Raw genomic sequence first — 22,258 nt, forward strand, 5'->3', positions numbered from 1 at the left:
AATATTTCATTGGGCAAGAGCAAGAATGTGTGTAATAGGGTTGTGGATTCAATGACTTCAAAAGAAAATGAACATGTCCAAAGAAAAGGGGTGTTCAAAGAACAATTTAGTCTTCTCTTATATTTTGGTGCTTTTTGAAACTAACTTGGTGCAAAAGAATTCTTCTCAGCCACAGGTTTTTAAAGAAAGGCTTTGAGAGGTTTTGCCTTAGAAATTAGTACTTATGATGCAGCAATAGAAGGAGATCATGATGGGCAAGAGCTGGTTACAAAGAAGGAAAAAGATAGAAGCCAAAGGGAGCTGGGAAAGGTCAATAAGCACAAGTGGAGCACAAAGCAGACTACAGCAATTACAGCATTATTCTGCTCTTATGCTAGTACCATAGTTTGTTGAAAATATGGTGCTTTTCTGTTCCCTGCAGCATAAGCCACAAACTCGTAGGATTGCTGTGCCAAAAACCTTCAAGTCAACATGCTGTATATTTATATCATTAAAGAAATGAGAGGCCACTTCATTCATGGCATTTAAGCCAATATATTCAAGACCTAAATGTGTGCTGAGTGACAAAGCCTAGAAGAGTTATTCCATAGTCTCCTGCTATGAAATTTCTCCAAAGCTTCTGGCTGACTTGCTACAGGTGCACACAGGCACGGCCAGAATACTCACTACAGCAAACCAAAGATCAAAGATACCACCATGTCCTGGTTCACAGTACTGCAGGAGTTGAAACTGGAAGTGACACCTTTAGAGAGCAGTCCTTTAGCACTAGCACAGGCACTGTGAGTTGATATTAAACAGGTGTTAAACAGTAGGCAATTTTATAAGTTTCTTTTAACTGGAAAGTGTCTGGAAAGCAATGAAAACCTCACAGAGAAGTTTTTGTGAAATGTCAGAGGGAAACATCTGTTATTTGAAAACCTAATAGGAGGGAAGCACTGCAGTAAGAACTTTCTCTCTGGCATGTTTTTCCCATGCTGGGAAGTGCTCCGCTGGGACTCTCACTCCTGCCTGCTGCAACACTGCTGGTTGAAGGTTTTGCCTGCAAGAGCTGTAGAAACTAAAACTGCCAGAGGTTCAGGCAGGACCTGAGCCACCAGAGAGCACACGGGGTGAGGCAGCTCAGCATTGCACAGCCTTCCTGGGAGCACAAGGCCACACAGCTTAGCAACATTCTGCCTTTAATTTGTTGTATTTCCAGCAAAATTTGACCTGTAAACATCACTGCAGTTCATTAAATTATGTCACTTGGCAGGAAAAAAAAGGTTATTTCAGGGTCTGTCCCTTAACTGAAGTTTACTGAGGGCATCAAGGAAGATTCCAAACAGAGAATAACAGGTAGAAATTAATCAGGAGAACTTACAGTAAAGACAGATCCAAGATATTCCTCCTCTCAGCATGTGCTACTGACCACCACCCATAGGCCTCTGGGCACCTCAGACACAGCTTATCCTAAGGGATGAACTTGAGATGGATCCTGAAAACCTGTTGCTTCTGTTGCAAGTGCAGCCCTGGCTGCTTTGCTGGGGCTCAGGGAGGGAAAATGACACTTTTAGAACATCATGCAGCTGGTGTTTCAGCCTCCCCCAACCCCAGGCACAAAGATGCTGTTTGTCAAAAGATCCCCAGTTTGTCACAACCTCAGAAACTCTTGACAAGAGCAGTTTGACTGGTGATGCAATGAGTCCTAGGAGAGAGAAAAGGGTTTGCTTTGCTATTTAGACCTAAGGCTTGAGCTATATACTGAGTCTGGTGTATACCTCAGTATTATTTATATACAAACTCAGAAGATCTGAATTAGATCAAGACAAGCAAGACAAGTCACACTCAGTGAGATTCTCATTTCTCCAAGTCATTTCTTTATTTTTCAACTCAGTTTGAGGGTAGCAAGAGCTGGTATCCTCTCACATCAGGGGAGAGAGGTTAGCAGGAAGAACTGCAAATTTTTTCTCTCTATCCTGTGAACAGGTGATGACCAAAGCAATAAGCAAATCCAGTCTTGGAAGACATCTGTTAACTCTGTTCAGCTTAGGGCAAACTCTCAGAGCCAAAGAAAATGGTTGTTTACTGCTGTGCTGTCAGCTTTTAACTGTCTGGTGTGACTGCTTTGGATAGAAAAAACAGCTTTTGTTCCATTCCTCTGCTGTACTTGGCTCCTACATGCACTGGTTTATTGGATTAAAACATACAGGTAAGGGGGCAAACTAGCCAACAAACAGGCATGGAGCTCCCCTAGGCTGGGGCAGAGGGTGGTGCAGCGCAGGCTGCCAGCACAGCACCCACGCCTGGGAGCTTCACTCCTCCCTGGACACCTCTGTTGGGGCACCGCACCTGGGCATCACCAGGGCACACACCTGGGTGAGAAGCCACATCCAAGTTTCTCTTGTCCTGGACTCTTCTTCTGGGTCTGTGTGGGTCCAATTGTTCTGTGTCTGCACCTGCCTAGAGATCTCCTGGCTTAATTTTAGACCCTGACCAAGTGCTTGCAATGTCTGTCCTGGAAAAAGCCTCAGGGGACCTCAGTCCAGGGCCCATGACACAAAGCCCTGTATACAGAACATGCAGGCATTCATTAGTCACATGTTTTCATGGTCCTATTTAGCCAAAACAATTGGCACAGGATGGAGTTAACGTAGGAGGCAAACCTTTACCAGGCACCCCTGCACTGATTTCCATGGGCACGAAGGCCATGTGCTGGGGTGCAGGCTGCTGGCAGCATTGACCCACTAGCTGACACTGGTTTTTGCAACCCTCCAACCTTTAAACAACAAAAAAAGCAAAATATCCCAACCAAAAGCCCCCCTTGATTTTGGGGGACAGAGGAAAAAGTGACCTGTGCCACATATAGGCACTTTCTTGCTCAGGCAGGGGCTCAGCCAGGTATGCTGCTTCTCCTCTGAGTAATCTCCAGAGGCACCACGCTCGAGTTGTGCCAGCTCTTGCACAGGCTGTTTGCTGTGTGTTATATCCCCATGGTATTTGCCATAAGCCCGGTTCCTAAAAGGCTTAGTGTGAAGTCCCTTACAGGAAAGCTATTCGGCATTCATCTGCTGCTCAGTTCCAAGGGAGGTTACCTCAGATAGGCTGCAAAATTATGATGGAAATACCTACAGCTTTACATTACAGAGCTAACTCAGCTCCTCCCACCTCAGAGCCTGCAGGAAAAAGGCAGCAAGTGCCTCCACAGTCCTCCTGCAAAGGGCTCTGCCCTCCCTGGCAGCAGAAAGGTTGCTGTGTTCACAGAATCACAGAATCTTCTGAGTTGGAGGGGACAACCAGGTCCAACCCTCAAGCAATAAACCCTGCTGGGACTGAACTTGTGGTACACAAGCTCACAAGGCAGGCAGCATCCTTGAGCACAGAGGATTAACTTAATGAGTGACAAATTAAGAATAACCATCCCATCTTCATTAATATTCTAAAAAAATCAGAATGTAGCAGGAAATCTGACCTCTGCCTTTTTCTCCAAGGCAGAAATCACATGAAATAAAAAGGCTCCAGCTTCTCACCCAAAGTCGTGCTTTTAACCTCCTGCAAATACACAAAGATGATGAAAAATGCCCATATTTTATCTGCAAATGTTATATTGGGCTAACAGCCCAGGCTGAAACAGATGGGCATAGGTTCTAAAAGCAAATAATGTGTCTTGAAATACTATTTCAGCATGTGGTCCTTTTAGAAGTATGGCCTAAAGAGAAATTCTAGGTGCACTGATGGACAACAGCTTCGCCTCTGAGCAAAGTCAAGGCTGTGCTTCCCAGAGCCACAGCCTCTGCTGCACAGAGTAGAAAGCCCAGCCCATTCCTACCTGTGCTGTGCAAGCCATTTTCTCCTGCCTGCCCCTTTTGCCTCCTTTCAGTTGCCTTGATTCTGTGGACTGAAGCATTTGGACACTTACTGTAGGAGCCTTTTCCCTTAGAGAAGCCCCAAGCCTTGAGTGAGGTCATGAGTTTTGCACGAATGGCTCAGCCTTCACTAATTAGGAGCCCTTTTTTAAAGTATATATTTTTTAGGCTATACTGACATCTGCAGGTGCACCATAATGGATTTTGTAAATTAGACATGCTACCGTTGAAGAATCAGCCTCCAGGTTTGCCATGGAAAGGATGAATGGGGTGGAGGAGCAGGGCCAGCTCCTTGTTCATGGAAGTGTTCCCAGGCCAGTCCATCACAGCAGGCCAACATTCCAAAGAACCTGCAAGGTGCAGCTGCTCAGAATTAGCAGAGAGCTGTATTTAGTGATATTTTGGAGGTATTCAAACCTGTGTTGACCAATGTTGGCCTTAGTTTCAACAGCAGCCATAAAAACCTACATTTGGAAAAATGCAGAATATTGTAGATGAGAATGAGGATCAAATGAACTTAAGTCATTGTTACTTGAATTTATAAATAAGCATTGAAATTGTATTCAGTCAGAGCATAATGTGCTTTGCAAATATTCTCAGTTTTCTACAGTTCTGATCATAAAGTGAACAAGTGAATATCTCTGATGCTGGAGATGTCATTGCAGCAAAATGTCACACGATCTTCAAAATCAAGTGGGGTTCAGAGTGCCTTGCCTTTAATGAAGCTGTAAACAAAAAATCCATGAAAGATGCCACTTGAAATAGTTGAACAACAGGTGCTGAGACAGGTGGGAATTTCTGCCACCTAATGCATGCCTGCAAGTTGCAGAACTGAAAGAAATTGGCTGAAGCTTAACTACCCACGACATTGGTATATCATAACAGTTTTGTAAAGATGAGTTTTTCTCAGATAGATTCTTTCTGAAGTAAATAAACACATAGAATTATCCTCATTTACCTTCCAAAGATTTTTCTGCCTTCTAAAAATATTCTATTATCAATACAAGACTTTCTGTATTGAAAAGTATTTCAAGGCATGAGGATTTGGACAGTAATTGTGTTGCTTCTAGGTATTATTGCACTATGAAAAAAGAATAAATAAATTAACAAGACAGACTCCTTTTTGTTTAAAGAGAGAAACTTCCAGTATCTAAGTTGTAATTTGTTTGTCTCATATCAAATTAAAACTTAGGCTCTTTGCAGACAGAAACAGACACCCAGGCCTGCCTGACCACAGGGAGGCCTGAAGCAGGGGCCTTCAGGGACACAATTCTCACTTTATCCCTGCAAATTGTGCTTGTGCAGTCTCAGGATCTGTGCCTGTGAGCCCTCCAGACACCTTGTCACTCATGAGAGGGGCAGCAGGGGCTGATCCTGGAAAATGGTACTTTTTAAAATGATATGCCATGGTTTGGTACCAGGAATTAAGTGACATACAAATGAACACAGTAAAGCAGAAGAAAGCCTGGGATGAAGAAACTACACTCTCTTATGTCAAAATCCAGGCTCTGCTCACTTTGGCTTTCCAGTTAATCCTACTGAGGGTAAAGCAGATCCTGGAGCAGCTAAAGAGAAGGAAGTTGGTCTCTGAGTGTGCTAATGTTAGAAAGCCTTTCCCCCTCCCAATCAAGACACTATATCTGTGCTGCTTTGGTGCTCCTGCAGGTGCAGAGCTGCATTTGTACCATTTCCAGGAGCTGATTGAGCTGCGGGTGCCTGGAGAAGGAGGTGAGGTGCCATTTCCCCTGTGAGCTGGACAGGAAGGGGCTCAGGTACCTCCTCTTCTGCTGAGGTCTAAGTGCCCCAACCACAGCATACAAGAGGAGACAAGTCAGCCAACACAGCTGCACTGCACCGTGCCTGAGAGTCACATCCCAGAGTTAGACTGAAGCCTTAGAGCACCTCTCAAAAAATTGCTGCAGAGTTTAAAATTGAGCCCAGCACATGCTGGTGCAGAGTACCAGCCATGGGTGAGGGACCTGTGAGCATGAGGAGTGACCCTCTGCTAAAACCACACTCTCAGTACACATCTCTCAGGGCAAGATGCACAAAAAAGTTTTTTAAGACCTTATCTGCCAACTAGAAGTCATGGCCCTGAGTTATGTCCCAAAGCTCTCTGCACACTGTATGACTGCAGGGAGCCAAGAACCTCTGAGTTCTCATCACACAAGGAGTGATGAAAAACAAGCTGCAGGGTAAGAAATAACCCTGCACAGCAATTAGGAAACAGATCTGTCTTGTGCACTGGCCCATGTACCCAGAAAACATGGAGGTCCTACAGCAAGAGCAGTGGCTTCTCTCTGAGATTGACACCCTTGGAACTACAGAGCCTATATCCCTCAGGCAGAGCTGTCTGCAGCCTGTTTATAAATCCTGCAATGGCACAGTGAGGTAGGAGGCAGAGGTGCAGTTCTCCCTGGCTGTGGTGACTTCAGGCATGAAGTCCCTGCCAGCCCTAGGTGCTCTTGCAGGAAGGGTCTCAGCTGAGAGCAAGGTGGCTCTTCCAGTCCCTTTAGCAGAAGCTACTTCTTTTGCCTACAATACAAGACAAGGCTGGAGAGTTGGAGCCTGAGTGGATCAAAGAGACAGAAAACTCACTCAGCAAGTCAGGTTACAGCAGCTCTGAGGCAGATTGCACTGAGTGTGAGCTTCTCTCTTCCATCCATTTAACCACCACAATGAAGTGCCTCAAATGGGGAAAAGCTGATCCTTCTGACTTGGCTGCATTGGGAAGAGAGGCTTTCAAACATTCTATGGAGACAAAGGCTAAAACTGCTTGCACATCACCAAATCTTTACTGCCTTTGCTCAGTTTATACTGGGCATCTGGACAGAGATCTTGCCTTATATGTGAGCTGTGGAGCAGCTCAACATCCCACCAGGTACATCCCAGAATTCTTGGCAGCATGGAATCTGCCAGGAGTTCATCACTTAGCCACACTTTTGCCATGTGGTTGTTTGCATCCTTGTTCTCAAATTCAACAGTGCAACAAGCACAAACCTCAAACCAAGCAGTGTCCACAGACCCACCATTTCCATGACAGCTTCATACCTGTGGAGAGAAAACAATCCTCCTGTCCCTTGGGTTCCACGAGAAAAGCTCTAGGGCAGGTAAACTCTGCAGTAGTCATACATTGTGTGCAGCATGGCTGACAGCCACAAACATGAGGCAACCAGGAAACAGAGGAGAAGAGGAGGTGCTGGGGATGCTCCACATCCCAGTGCTGGTGGAGACCTTGGTTAGTGGTGCCCAGGAGGATACAAGTGCCAACTTCTTGCTTCTTAGTGCCAACAGGGTTGTAGTACAAATCATCTAACAGACAGAAATATAAAAGCCACGACACTAAAGGCCATGGCAAGCCTTTCTCTTCTTCTGTTATGAAGATTAGACATTTAATAAAACCAGGAAAATTGATTACATGCAAGACCTGTTGAAGGCCCTGGACTGAGGACCTGGCTGTCTTGCTGACATGACACAGATTTAGTTCAGCGAAGAGGAACTTGAGGGCAGGAAAAATCCTCATTCAAACTCTACTTGGTGAAAGTGATGGGGAGAAAAGAAAGGAAAGAAATTGAGTCAGGAGCCAGAATGTACATTTTGGTTGTGTTTTGTGATGGTCTAAACCTGAAGTCTGATCTGAAATATCTGAAATGCAAGGAATTCAAATTCAGGTCCGAGTTCATAATTGAATCCATTCCAAGCAAAACATAAAAGCACTGTCTACTGCTGTCTGAAGATTAAACACCTTTTTTCTGCCAAAATATCTATTACCTAGCACAATTAAAAAGAAAAATTAAAAGGGTGTGTGTGGGGGGGGGAGTGGAATACATTTACTTGAGTTTTAAACAGATATTAAATAGTCTAGATATGAAGGTGCCACCTGTGGAGACAAGACACTATCCCAGCTCTGCAACTGAGAGTTTTCCAATCTTTTAAAAAAACATTTTACACATTGTCAAAACAAACTACAGATAAACAAGCATACCACAGGTGAAAAATGTGACTGCAAGGGCTGTGATGACAGTTCTGTTTGCACAATACAGTCATTCCAAAGTACTTGAGCATCTGTTACATATTTAGTTCTTTCCTAAAGACAATAAAGCGAGTGAGCATCACTTACACCTAAGAGACCATATGTTTGTGAGATGCTGGGAGGTTCACTCAGCAGAGAAAGAAATGCATTCCCTTCAGGGGAGAGCAAAGCAGATCAAATGTCTTCTTTGCACTTTATTATAATGACATTATTAATGCAAGTCATATAAAATAATGTACACAGAATACAGCATCTGGGCTAAACGCTTCCTCTTCCCTGCTGCCAAGACATTAAAAAAGAGTCTTGCTTTGGGTTTTGTGGACAGATAAAGCATAGAAATGAAAGTTAAGAGCAGATGATTTCCTCTACCCTTTGTAATGAATCCACTTCTGGACTGTTAGAAGGAGACATTGGGCATGAAAAGGTGGCTTCCATGCAGGTTTCTCCTAGTGAGCAGAACTTCTCAGATGCTCATCTTAAAGCCTCAGCTGAAGACAGGAAGAGAAGAGGTTGTTTTGATTTGAAAATTCTTATTTATGATGTTCCCATTCCCAGAAACACAGCAATGGCTGCTTTTGCTCGCACAGTTTGAGGCAATTTTTCATGTTTTGAGGACAGCCATGATTAACCTTTATTCAGAATTATGTACTGGGAGTACCATGTCCACTTTTTGAACTGCCCAGAACAAGATAGACCTTGATATACTGAATTATGTCCAGTGGTGGCCACCAAGATTGTTGGAGGCTGGTGCATGTGGATGAGGAGAGGCTGAGAGGGGCCTGCCCAGCCTAGACAGGGATGGCTGTCAGGGGTCTTGCTGCTGTCTACAGATACTGGGGGACAGGGAGGAAGGAAGAGGGAGCCAGATTCTTTTAAGAGGTGTACAGCAAAAGGCAATGACCACAATGTGGGACCTGGAAAATTCCACCTAGCTACTAAATTGGACATTGTCTGCTGTGAACAGAGTGAGATCTCCCAAGGTTACTTCTAAAATACATCATTCTGCAATGCTAAAACTGGAGGAACAATCCACCCTCTTCACACCTCAGTTGTGATGGGGAATGCAAAAGCAAAGGAGACAAATCATATGAAAACAAAGATGCATTTTTTATTTGACTATATGGTGTCCAGGACAATTCAGCCAGGAGGGCCCAAGCAAAGAAAGTCTCAAATTTCTAACTTCTAACAGAGTTCATCCAACTCAAAAAACTTACCAGGTGAATGTGTCTCCTCTTCACTGAGACAGCTCTGCTGAGACAGATAGGGGTCTCAGCCTGGAGAGAGGTTGTAAATTTAGAAATTAAATTCAGGTGTGTGCACTAATTGGCCAAATGAGTTCATACCAGTGTAGGCACAAAAACAGAACTTCAGGGGAGTCTCACTGTAGCTGAAGATGCTGGTCAAGTCATAACAGGAAAATATTGTTGGCTGTGAAGACACCCAGGTTGTTTGCTGAAGAGGTTTTGAAGTGTTTAGGTAACAAATAAGATGATATGCTTCTTTTCCAGCTCTAAGAAATTCAGGTCTGGACTGCAAATTACAGTTATACTAAGAAGACAGGAAAATTACCTCTGAAGGACAATTAGAGAGGACTGTGTTTCTTTGTGCATACAGAAGTACAGAAGTGCAAGAGCTGTGATGTGTAGTGGTAACAAAGGGGAAGTTTTGTATGAGAAAAGCCAATGGATTTATTCCTTGAATGGGCTTTGTTTAAAACTAAAGCACTGGTATTCTAAGTAGTACTTACTGTGGGTTTTTTAACAATGTATTATATGTTTTTTTTAGCAAGGAACTGAATGGTATTTCCTCATTGATGCTAACAGGAACTCCTGACACCCTCAGTCAATAACTGAGATCTGTGTATTGCTCTCTGCAAGGACAGAAGTGATGCTGATATTTCAGGAAAGGATTAAATGGAGATCCTCAGTAAAGGAGAAGCTGGAGGGTTACAGTAGGACTGGCAGTGAAAATGGGATTACACAGGCATGCAAATAGGGAGGACAACTCCTACAGCTGAGCACTCTCTCACTGCTTCCCTCTTACCAAATCAGGACAATGTTATCCAAGATACCCCAGCTCCTTGCTGGACAGGGGATCTCCAGCCCACCAGATAAGGGGCCTTAAAGGAGTCAGGCAGGACAGAAATGCTCCTGTGAGGAGCCAGCTGGCACAGGAGGAGAAGTGGGAAGCACCACCCACCCTCATGTCTCATTCCATGAGAAGCAATAGTGTAAAAGGATCTGCCCCACAAACTCTCCTCTTTCTGCATGGCCATTATCAGCTGGGGGGGTTCCCACTGACAGAAAGGGCAGAGGAAAAGCCTCTGGGAGCCATGCAAGCCTGCCAGCATTGTAGAGCTGGCAGTTTAGGGATGGCCTTCCCAGGCTCCAGGGGACAGGAGGCAGGCAGGGCTGGAAGGCTTTTCCTGGGCCAGAGGCTGCTGCCTGGGGCTCCTGCTTTCCTCCATGCCAGTGCTCCCAGCAAGGCCGTGGTGGCAGAGGGGAAGCAGCCCTGGGGGAAGCAGCCCATGGCTGCTGGGCTGCTCTCCTCAGGAACACTCTGGACTAGAGCAGCCCATGGCTGCTGGGCTGCTCTCCTCAGGAACACTCTGGACGAGAGCATTGGTCACCCTGGAGCATTTAGTGGGGAACAACTGAGCTGTACAAACTCCCCAGAGGAAAGCCAGAGCTGACCTTCACTGTGCCCTCTCGCTCACCTGCCACTCCTCCTCCAGGCCTCCAGCAGCCCAGAGCCGCTGAGCCCTCTGCCTGCTGCTTATTTATTTATCTTGCAAAGATGAGCCTGGGGTGTTTCATGTTTCAGCCTTTTGTGCCCTTGAGGGAGGAGATAATGGAAGACCTGGCAGGAGGTGCACACACTAATCAGCCCAGGGGTCCTCCACACCACCTTTGCAGGGATCCCCGGGAGGGGACCACACTGGCATCAATAAATATTTATCAGCACTGCACCATTAATCCATATGCTTTTTAAAATAAAGAATGTGAACGTAAATAAAGCTGGGCTAAAGCACATATATAAAATTTGCAGGAAACACTTGAGACTTGGAGAAGCATCTTTCCTGTACTAGTGGGTTTCCTTCTGCATAAATACAACAATAAATAAGAAGTACTTCAACTAACAGCTATAAATAGCATCTTGTGTTCACACTCAGATGATTTACATGCTTGTCCTGGAGTGATTGGGCTGGAATGAGTTGCAGCCTGTTCCTCTTCCTACATGGCAGGAGTTCTCCCATTACCTAAGCTTCATTGTTTTTGCACTTTTTATTCCAGGGCTTCACGCATGGCTTGTTTGCTGCTCAGTTCCTTCCCGTGTCCAGCTTCCCTCCTTGCCAGCATTTCCAGCCATGGAGATGACACCTGATGGTGAGCTGATCAATGGCTGGTTTCCTTCCTCTGAACTCACCCAGTCCCACACACACCACAGTCTGTCGGCCTTGCAGATGTTCCCATTTGTTTTCATGGGATATTTGAAATAATTTCAAATCCACCAGTGACTGAATGAAAATAATTCATGCCTGAAGTAAATGTGCTGATTTTAATCATATGAATCCTGTTGTAGAGAGGGACACACATGCATATGTATATACTTTCCACACTCTTTTCAGACATGTGCATGTTTTCTCATGCCGATAATATAGATAATATGTTTCTTCTATTGGTTTCTCTTAGCATGAAGCAGTATCTTTAGAGACAGGAAAAATTGCATAGCACCGATAAGAAGTTTCTACTGTTTGAATTTTTATGACAAAGGCACTAGTGGAAATTTCCCTTGGGAAAATACATGGGATCTGAGATTTCTCCCTACATTAAGGAACATATATAAATGAGTGTTGATTGTATGAATTGATAATTGAGAAGATACAATATAATTTTCCTTGCTATCATAGCTGTAGAATTACATTTGCCTTCTTTAAAACTTTGCTGCTGCCTCAAGTAAATAAAGGCCAGAGAGAGTGATATACCTCATTAAAACACACCATTGTCCCAGAACAGGAGTTCACAGGCTTTTTAATCTGGTGTGCCAACTCTCAGCCTTTTGAACTGCAGCTTCACAGACGAGTGCCATCTCCTCTGCAACCCACATGCTGCTGGAGGTGGTTCAAAGACATATGGGGAGTGAGAGTCTGCTACAAGCAGCAGACAGCACAGCTTCTGCTGAAGGGCAGCCACAATCCAACTGAGAGCCTGCGATGTACAGATGAAGTCAAGGCTGTGTCTGCTTAACCCAGTGCTCTGTCAGCCTTGGCAACTCCCACAGGCAAGCACAGGGACACTGCAATCAACTGGGAGCTGTAGGAGACTGAGGAAAGTCACCCATTGCTTTATTATTTCTTGTAGGAACACATGGAGACAGACCTCCCAGTTTATCCCTGTGGAGCCCTGTGAAGATTCCTGCTCCTCAAGCAGCAGGATGTGCTTGTGCTGAGGCTCCACACAGCTGCAGGCTGCTGCAGAAGGGCTGGAGGCACTACTGCTCACAATGGTTGTTTGCCTGCAGCTGGATTATGCACTTGGTTGCTTCCAATGTCCACAAAAGGTTGAAGAATGTGGAGAAAACATTTCAGACAATTGTTTATTTGTTTGCCAAAAAGGAAAGGAAGGAGGCTTTCTCAGTGGAGAACATAAATTCATTGCCAAGTACCCATCTTTGGGACTAGAATAAATGGTGTATCCACCAAAGGAGATGAATACTGGCATCTCCTGCCAGGCTGGGCCAAGGCACCACCTCTTGTTTTTGCCTCACCATTAATGGCAGGATAGCCTCTCCCTGAGTGGAGTGGAATTAGGGTCTCAACCTCTTTGGGCATCTGTCAGTAGAGGGCAATGTAGTTACAAACAACCGACCTGCTCCGGGTCCCCACCCAGCAGAAGGCGTAGACCTTACCTAGGATTTTATATTGCCATGTGTGACCTAATAGTGTATCCTGCTGTTATGTGCCGTGTTTTACATACCAGCAACACTATGTCATGCAGCTGATACCAGAATTAAGGTCTAGGGTATTTGTTTATGAAGGCAGGTTCCCTTGTGATCACTGCTATTTGTGGCAGGGGATAGGAGGGGACACAGCCCTGGAATGGGTTTCCAGTGGGCGTTTGTTTACTGTACTTTCGATGCACTGGTTTATCAGCTCAGGGAATAAGTTATAGCCTCCCAGCCTGCTTGTCTGGTTACAAATTCCAGTCTGTTCCTCCAGGCTGAATATAGAGAGCAGCTGGCTGAAGCTAAATGAATAATACTGCCTCACAAAACAATAGTGCTGGGCTCAACATGTTGCACAGACATCTATTTTGAGTTTGGATGTTTGGATATTTAAAGACTAAGGAGGCATGACAGGCACATTTATGGGGCAGCAATTACCAGCAGCCTGCAGACTGTGCCTTGGATGTGAACAGATTAACACCTTCTTCTCTGCGTGTGTCAAATACTCTGGTAAAGAGTTCACCTTTACAAAGAAAGTGTCTCTGAAGAGTTGACAAGTCCTTCCACTTCCTGTACTTCCAGCATTTTCCTGTTGGATAACCTTAAACAGAAACATTCCGTGCTACAATCAATCCTATCTAAAACAAAGAGGTGAAATGTGGTGCTGTTATTTTATTTTATTCCATTCTGTAACTTTTATTGGTGGGAAACGGTAGAAAGATCTAACAGATCTTTCTGGTCATTAATTTTCTAATTTCATTCTGGTCTAATGAAAGCACTAAAAACCTCCTTAGCACATAAGATGCCTCAATACTCAAAAGCAATCGTTGTTTGAAAGCCAATGGAAAAAGGAGGTAATTTTCTGCTTTTCAAGACAATCAGAGCTAGGACATAGGCAGATACATAGGTTGCTTTTGGAGATACTTCGCTTCTTTCAGTTTCATCATCTCACTACAGCTATGAGTGTCTGTATATACCAATAATCCAGAAGGAGGCTGGATTCCCATTTTTTAGTACAGCCTGATAACCTCTATTCATTTCAGACCAAGCTGAATGTGTGCAGAAAAGGCTTTGTGGCCTGAGTTTGCAAGTATGTACAGAAAAGCACAACTTCAGGACACTGTCGTGACAGATTGAAACACTCTCATGCAGGGCAGTGCAAGGATGAGGCTTTAAAATGTATTTGTTTTACAGTTCATACCATAAAATCATAAACAAGCAGTCATAGGAACTTGCCTGAGGTTTTATAATCTCATAGTAGCTTCAGGTACTAGGAAGTTCTAAATTTTGGCTATTCAGCAGGAAGGAAAACTACTCTCAATTAAATGGTGCTTAAGGGAAAAATTGAGTCTTTCTTAAGAAGTTCACTGGCCAGTGACTCTGGGGTTAGAGAAAGCTCCAGATCACAGTGGGAGGTCACTCAATAACCCAGGTTTAGGGGCTCAAATATAAATTAACACAGGATAAGAAAGCTCCTGGCCTATTCTCCAGCTAAATTAGCAGTGTGGTCTGGCCTGCAGATAACTTATGCACTGATGTATTAGTAGGTTCATGGCCATTAACTAAAAATATCTAGGAGAAGATATTGAGATGGTTGATAAAAGCATTCTTTTATCAATCATCTCAATATCTTCTCCTAGGTATTTCTAGGAAATCCTAAACTGCTATTCATGCCAGATTTTTTTTCTGCAGTTTTAAAACCAACACTGTTCTCTCATCTCATCATGTAGTTCTGCATACTGCAAACTACTGGGACAGTGAAAATAAGCAGTAAATAGAAAATCCTAGTGAAAAATACAATATATCACACTTCTGACTTTTGTCTGAAGATGGGATGTGATAAAAGTGCTTTGGTCTAACCAATAAGGTCTGTAATCATTAAGCTGAGCATGTGTTTAAATGCTTTGCAATACTAACAGAATTTATCTGAGGTTTCTGGAAAGCTGAAAAAATAAGTATATAATACTTTTTTTAAGGAAAAAAAAAAGATTCAGAAATCAGGTTGTGATTTCCAGAAAAAGGAGGACCTAGCAATTTCAGTAGAATTAAGCATTCACACCTGTATTTGTGCCATTAGGCTTACAGAAAATTAAGGAACATATTTCCACAACCAATATTGCACACTTATTTACCCATTCACTAAGGTCTCAATAAAGAGCAAAAGACTTCTTAATGGTCAGTTCAAAGAACCTAACCTGGAACTGTGCTCTGGAGCACATGCTTGAAGTGACCAGCTCAGCAGTCAGCCTGGATATTGCCTTAGATCCACAGGGTAATTTAGGTTGGAAGGGATCTCTGAAGAGCAATGTGTCACCTTGCTGCTCAGAAGGGGGTCAGCTGCAGCACGTTGCTCAGGGTTTTGATGAGCTGGGTTTTGCACCTCTGCAAGGATGGAGACTCTACAACCTCCCTTGGAAAGTTGTTGCAGGATCAGTGCCTTCCTCTGCCCTGCTGATTAGTCAGGTTTGCCTAATTTGAATTTCCCATGCTCCAGTTGGTCTGCTGCCCATCACTGTGTACCACTGAGGGGTCTGAGTCCATCTGCCCTTTTGTGGACCCCCTTCCTGAAGCTTTCCCTTCTCCATGCTGAACAAACCCACTTAACCTCTCCCCATACATCACCTGCTCAAACCTCCTTACCATCTCTGTGGCCTCCTCTGGACTCAATCCTGATTGTTGATGCACTGTGGAGCCCAAAAGTGGACAGAGTGCTCCAGATGCACTCTCACATCTCCCAGCCTGCTGCCTCTGCTTTGTGCTCCCACTGCTCACTGTGGAGTTGGCTGCCTCTGCTGCAAGGTCTCAGGGCTTCCTCATGTCCCACATCTGGTCCACAAGGACCCCCAGATTCTTTTCTGCCAAACCACTGTTTGCTTCACCCCCACCCTGTCCTGCTGTGTGGGGCTGTTTCATCCTAGGCACAGCACTCCATGTTTGTCTTTTTTGAGTTTCATGAGATTCTTCTCAGTTGATTTTCCAGGTTGTTCAGTTAAACCATGAAGCACAGCAGCTCTGCCCTCCAGCACATGAATTATCCACCTCACTCCATTTCAGTACTGCCTGCAAACTGCAGGGAAGAGAAGAAAGAAGCAGTTAATGGGACAATGTGCCAGAAGAAGTTAATGGGACAAACCCCAGACAAGCAGTGTTTGAGGTCTTCTCTGCACGACATAGCAGCAGCCATGCACAGACCTGCTGTGAGTCAGCAGTGGGTAGAGTCACAGCACCTGGCAGCGCTGGGACAGCCAGGACAAACTTCCTGCCACTAGCAGCCAGCCTTTTTGGGTGCCTGTCATGTTCCAGACAGACGGAAGTGTAGGGCTGCTGTGACTGAATGTCTAGGGAATGTGCCTGCTCCATCTGAAGGATTTATTTTTGCAATAATGTAATATTAGTACAGTAAGCACAAGACAAATGACATTATATATTTTCTATCAATTTTTTTGCTATCAGACTGCACTATGAAATTTTTTCCATGCCCCAACAAAGGGGCATGGGAAATAAGAATCACTAACTGAGCTGACAGTTTCCCCTAATTTCAGCCATTCCCTATAGCACTTTTTATCCAGATTTTGAGGCTTTTTTTCTGGGATCAAGTGTGTGCCCCATTGAAGAAGTTTCAGCTGGTCCAGATCTGATGGATTAAATGCCTTGTTCCTATCTCTGACAATGTTTTACTGCTCTGGAAACTCTTTTAGGGCTGTGTGTCCAATAAAATTCAATATCTAGATAGCAAAGCAAACTGTGTGCACAGCACGCTGAGCCTGGCCCCTGCTCACCAGCACTGCTGGTGCTGCACAGCTCCTGGCCTCAGCCTTCTGCCAGGATGGCTGGGAATGGCTCTTTGTGTCCAGAGGAAGATACCAAACCACTCGTGTGCCAGGGAGAGCCCTAAAGCAAGAACAAACCACTCGTCCTCACCTCATGCAAATGTTCCTCGGCACAAAAGGTTGCGCGGTTTCTCAGGGATGCGATTACAAAGCCGAGGGGATGCACATGCTCTGCCTGTTAATCACCACTCGGGTGGTTAGAAAATGTAAATCTCCTCTCTGTGAGCTGGGTTTTGGCAGTGCCAGCCACAGAGAGCTCCAGCTTCACCCTGCAGCGTGCACAGCGCTCCCTGACTCCACATTAAATAGGCTCCCACCTGCTGCAAGGCCTGAGGAACCACTTGGCATTGCTTGCTTATAAATAGCACACACCTAATCCCAGAGCCAAATTAAATTAGACTTAAAATATTCACACAGTCTACACCTGGTTTCCTGCTAATGGCAGCTAACAGCTACATTAGTAAATGTTCTTTTTCTCTACCAAAGCTGTCCCCTCCAGGGCAGATCTCGCAGAGCTCTTTTCTCTGAGCAAGCATGGCCATGATAAGGGATGTGCTCTGCTTCTGCCCCTCATTCGAGCCCAGTCTGCCACCCAAGCAGGCCACCCCTGAAGCCTGCTGGTTATTTATTTTTTCCCCAAAGAGGCATCTTCAGTTTGGTATTTTTGCATCATGCACAAACTACTGTCCAATTTTCATTTTAAATACATATATGAAAAAAAAGACAAAGACACCATTTGCATTTTCAAAGGTGATGGCAGAGTGTGTACTGGGCACTTCTGAAAACAGAAAATTGTATTTATTCAAGGTGTCTAATAGGTCTGTAGAGAAGTCTTCCATTTTCTCAGTGTCACGCTGAATACAGAGATTGATGACATACATGACTTTATTTTTTAAGGATTGCTGTATAATTGTTTCCATATAATAACATGATAAAAAGTGTTGTTTTTTTAAGCACCTACCTAAAAGGCAACTTGTCCTGATAGACTTCCAAGGAACTGCTGCAGGAGAAAACAGCTACTGCCATCCAAGTGGTTCAATAAGTAGAGCCTTTATCTGAGCAGTGTTGTTCAGCCCAGGCTGCAGCAGCTGCCTTTGCCAAGCTGGATGGTCCAGAAATTTGCAGGACAATCAAATCTGTCAGGAAGTGTGAACTGTGAGCCCCCTGGGCTGCGCCCTAACAGGCTGCCCCAAAACAGTGAGAAAACTTTAAAACTTCTAGATTATTCATTTATGTATTTTAAAAAGTCACCATTTCTTAGTTTTATTTAACCTTGATTTATGCTAATCATGATGGTAAGGACAGGAATTCAGAAAAAAACCCAAAAAACTCCCACCTTTATCTCTGGCCTGAGGAAAGTTTTTGGGAGTTCACTCTTTTGTAACAGTTTTGGCCACCAGATATTAAAAAAATTCTTTATTTATAGACCTCTTTTCAGAATCTATCAGTCTACATGTCCCATATGGCAAGGCTTTTTTAGGCTTTGAGATATAGTAAATATCAAATATTTATGCAATTTTGGGGTGGGGGGAAGATGGAAATACTAAGCAAATGTTTATAATTCAGGTTCTGTTTAATCCAGGCTAAAAAAATAGACTTTGAAAACCACTGTGGAGGCAGCATTTAATAATGTAAGTGTTTAAGTCAGAACTATATCTCCTGGCAAGTTGGAACTGAGTAAGAGGCACTAAAACCAGCCTTCACAAGCTCTTTAAAGCCCTTGTGCAGTTCCTTTCTGCTAGTAGTTATGAGCCTTGCTCTTAAGGATGTGGAAGATGTGCCAAAAAGCTGTATCCATGTAAACACAACTTTTGATTTCATCACTTTGGAAAAGATAAAATAGTAGTTACACTCAGGGCACCTGAGGAAATGACAGGTGAAGTTTGGAAAAACTGGTGTAAAATATTAATTGTTTGCAAATTGCCTATTATTTGCTGAACACTGTGTAAAAATAGAGAGGTTGCCTGTTCCGGCAAGCCTATGGACTTTGTTTTTTTTGCCAGTAGCATGAGGCCAGACTGCTGTGGCTGAAGGGGAACCACTGCTTTAATCTGCACTTCTCACCAGCAGACCTACACATTAAAAGCTGCTGCCTAAACAGCCAAGCCACCCAGTAGGGAAGATGAAAGGGTGGAAACAGTCTTTCTATTCCTTGCTTTACCTCAGAGACTGTGGGCAAGGCAAAGGCTCATGTTCCCCATCTTTTAAAGGCTGGTGACAGCACTGTGCTGCCCTGAAAGGATGATGAAGATATGTACGTTTAATATTCTGAGACTCTCTGGCACTAAAAAGAGAGAAGCATCCTGAACGGATACAGAGTAGACAGGCTGCCCTGGAAAGGAATGACTGAGGAATGTGGCTTAGTATTTGCAAATTATAGTTGACACTTTTCTTAGGACTTAGTATTTTCTGGCAATGATAATGTTTTCAAAGGAACAGACCTACAGTCTCTTGCAAATCATGCACTAGAGCAGATGTCATATTTCTGATATTTCATTCCATTACATTTATTTTTGGAACTCTAAAAATTCCTAAATCCTTCAAATCTAGACTTGAACACCCTATCTGTGTTGTAGCATAAATATGCATATCTGAAGCCCTGGTTATGACTGTCAGTACTAACTAGAGAGCTCTAATGTGCTTAAATGTAAGCCCACTTAATTTGCAGAAAGCTATTCAGATGCTGTCAGTCAAGCTGGGAATTTGAAGAATATTTAAGTTGTTGATTAAGTACTTAACATTACAGGTTAATCCAAAATTGTCTGTCCTACTTTTCTTGTGGTTATATGGTGACCTGTATAAATATTGGAGTTCTGTCTCACTCCTTCCAGTGCAATCAGATCTCATCACCCCAAGTTATCCAGGACTAGAGGAGGTACAAATGTGCATTCCTATGTCAGGCTGCTCACTAACAACTCCCTTGTGCTGCCCATTTGCTCTCACTGATGAGATGCAGATATTCGCTATTTGAGTGTGTGAGGCCCAAATAAGGCAGGAGGAGGAGGAGGAAAAAGAAGAAGGTCCTCAGAGCTGCTCCTCTTTCCATACCTGTGGTGAAGCCTTGCATGGGCAGGGAGAAGGTCAGTGCCAGGAAAGGCATGTGTGGGAACAGGCACGCTCTTCCAAGAGCCTGGGTTTTATTAGCGCTCCAAAGCGCCGTGACTCAAGGTGAAACTGGCAACACTAGATCCCTCTCTGACCAAAACAGCTTCCACCTGAGAAAATCCTGACCCTGTCATCATTTCGCACATGAAAGTGGGAAGGTGAAACCCTCTCCCCTCTAGAGATTGGGGATTTGTGTGCAGGACACCAGGTCAACATCACAGAGCAGAACAGAGAATTTGTGCTGCCAGAACCAGAGCTTTCATGGGGAGGCTTTGATTTCTTTTTTCTTGAAGCCATAGGCTCTGCAACAAGGGTTTACAGGATGTTTTTAGCATAAAACAAACTAAAATATATATTAAAATCCCCACCAAATTTCTAGTCCTTCTTCTTACAGAGAAATGCCAGAAAAGATTAGCAAGTGCCACGCAACAGACTTATAACTCAAAAGTCTTCCATTTTTGTAAAATCTTGTAATTTTAAGGAGATGGACAGGCTGAATATTAAGGCTGCCAGCACTACTTTGTTGAACACCATGCAAGCCAGGGCAGCTCTGTATTTCTGGAGTTCTCTCCAGCCGCTGTGTTAGCAGAGCTGTGCTACAAAGCTCCTCTGCAGGTGTGTTTCTTGTGAACTTCATGTAGGGAAGAAGACCTTAGATGCTCTCTGTTCTCACAGGCTTCATTTGATGTGTTTGGGGCCAGGAAGAATTCACATTTACCTACCTTTGATGCTGTTTCAAGAGATGGAAAAAATGCAGTGTGGTGGTTGAAACTCATCAACTGCTTGGAGCAGAGATCACCCAGTGACAACATCCTCCACCACTTCATAATGTCACAGAACCCACCTCATCTTCTTCAACTACCATTCCCATAGCTGCTGCAATTTCCTGCTCTTCCATGTGACACCAGGGAAGAGTATCATTGATTTCTTGCCTATTTTAATGGAGCTTAGCAATTGGAATAGAGGTAGAACAAACATTGCATCATCAACCAGTTCTCACCAGCTGATCCTCAAACCACAACTGGACAGCAGCTGGTAAAGATGAGAGGTACAGACATATCCATGGATTCAACATGATGGAGGAGTTCCTGGTACTAATCAGGGATTTGAATTTTAGGGGTTATTTGCACAAAATCTATGTCTTTAACAGGTTACTTTCTCTGCAGTTAAGGAAATCAGATTACCACCTGCCTATTTGTCTCCTAGACTGTAAGGATGAATAGGTTGTTAAAATAATATATTCTTTAAACATGATCCACATGCTTATAAATGGCCTAAAAATCCAGGTCTAGTAACAATGATACATGGAGTATGTGCCTTTGTGTTAATTTAGTTTTAAATGTATATGGGAATTGAACCAAATGTTGTTCCCTTCAGTGTTAAAGAAAAAAGCTCATGGCTTATCTGTGTTTATTCTAGTATGTGTTCACTTCTCTGGGAGTTAATTTTTTAACTGTACTCCCAGGGTAGTCAGGATGTTGGTAAATATTCATTGGCAAAAACATCCCCTCATGATTGGAATTCACTCCCAGCAGGCATTAAATTGGAACAGCAGAACAAAGGATATGCCAGACTTGATCAGACCACTGGTCTGTCAAGCCTGGTACCCTGCCTCTGGCAGTAGCCCATTCTTTATGTTTCAGACAAAAGAAAAAAAACAATTTAAAAAACAATGCACCTCTCTGGAAATGCATCCCAAATACCTAACACAGACTTACTACCTCATCTCAATGTAACTGGGACTAGAGTAACAGAGAACAAAATAACTTAATACGGTACTTCAGGGAATGATTTTATTAATTTTATTTTTGCTTCACTTTATTGATCATTTCTTTAGGAGAGACTTACTTTAATATTTATGCAGTTCTGAGTACCCCTGACACTGTTGAAAATGAGCTGTGGCTTCTCAGGGATAATTTTGTGGGTGAGTGTCTCAGAAATCAAATTTCACTCTGGCAGTCTGACACACAAAAACTGCCTTTCACTTATGGCTCAAAAGCCCCTGAAATCACCAACTTGGGTGGCCTCAGCAAGAATTGTTTGATTCCAACAGTTAGGTTCTACTTTTATTATTGCAGTTTATCCTGTGTTAAGGCTTTATCAGGTCACCCTGCCCAGGACCCTCTGTGGTAGCCCATGCACAAACCCATCTCAGTTTTGACATCCCCTACTTTCAAAGACTTTCCTGACCCAAACAGAATCTGTGGTGAGGGAATGGAATAGGTAAGCCAGCAGGGAAGGTAAAGGGCAAACTTCTACGTTCATCAGGAAAAAAATGAATAAGATTCTTCCACACCGGTACAACAACAGATCTGATCTGCTCATTGAGTATGTGGTTTTATTGGCAGTGTCAGGAGAGAAACTGAAGTTTCAGTGACATGGAAGCTGAGTGATGATCTCAGCCCAGGTATAATTGCCTTCTGGAGAAGATCCGAGGCCTGTTGATGAAGAGGGGCTCAGTACCCAGCCTTGGGTACTAAATAGAGGCTCTTAGGAAACCCTAG

At 43.8% G+C, this 22,258-nt stretch overlaps 2 long non-coding RNA genes across 3 annotated transcripts in view; both read left to right on the forward strand.

The window, feature by feature from the left end:
- LOC144247590 (uncharacterized) overlaps positions 1 to 22,258 on the forward strand; it is a 48,658-nt gene that overhangs the window by 6,676 nt on the left and 19,724 nt on the right. The gene's annotated exons all lie outside the window — the stretch shown is intronic.
- Positions 1,778 to 21,155, forward strand: LOC146768122 (uncharacterized). 2 transcript variants are annotated; one of them, XR_014953214.1, is made up of 3 exons: positions 1,778 to 9,351; positions 11,169 to 11,261; positions 12,237 to 21,155. It is a non-coding gene; the product is annotated as an uncharacterized LOC146768122 (long non-coding RNA). The 2 variants fall into 2 exon arrangements; XR_014953213.1 differs by lacking the exon at positions 12,237 to 21,155 and adding an exon at positions 11,946 to 12,081 and having other exon boundaries at positions 9,146 to 9,351.

Source organism: Lonchura striata, chromosome 2 (assembly GCF_050655825.1).
Source record: "Lonchura striata isolate lonStrDom1 chromosome 2, ASM5065582v1, whole genome shotgun sequence".
Taxonomy (NCBI): Eukaryota; Metazoa; Chordata; class Aves; order Passeriformes; family Estrildidae; genus Lonchura; species Lonchura striata.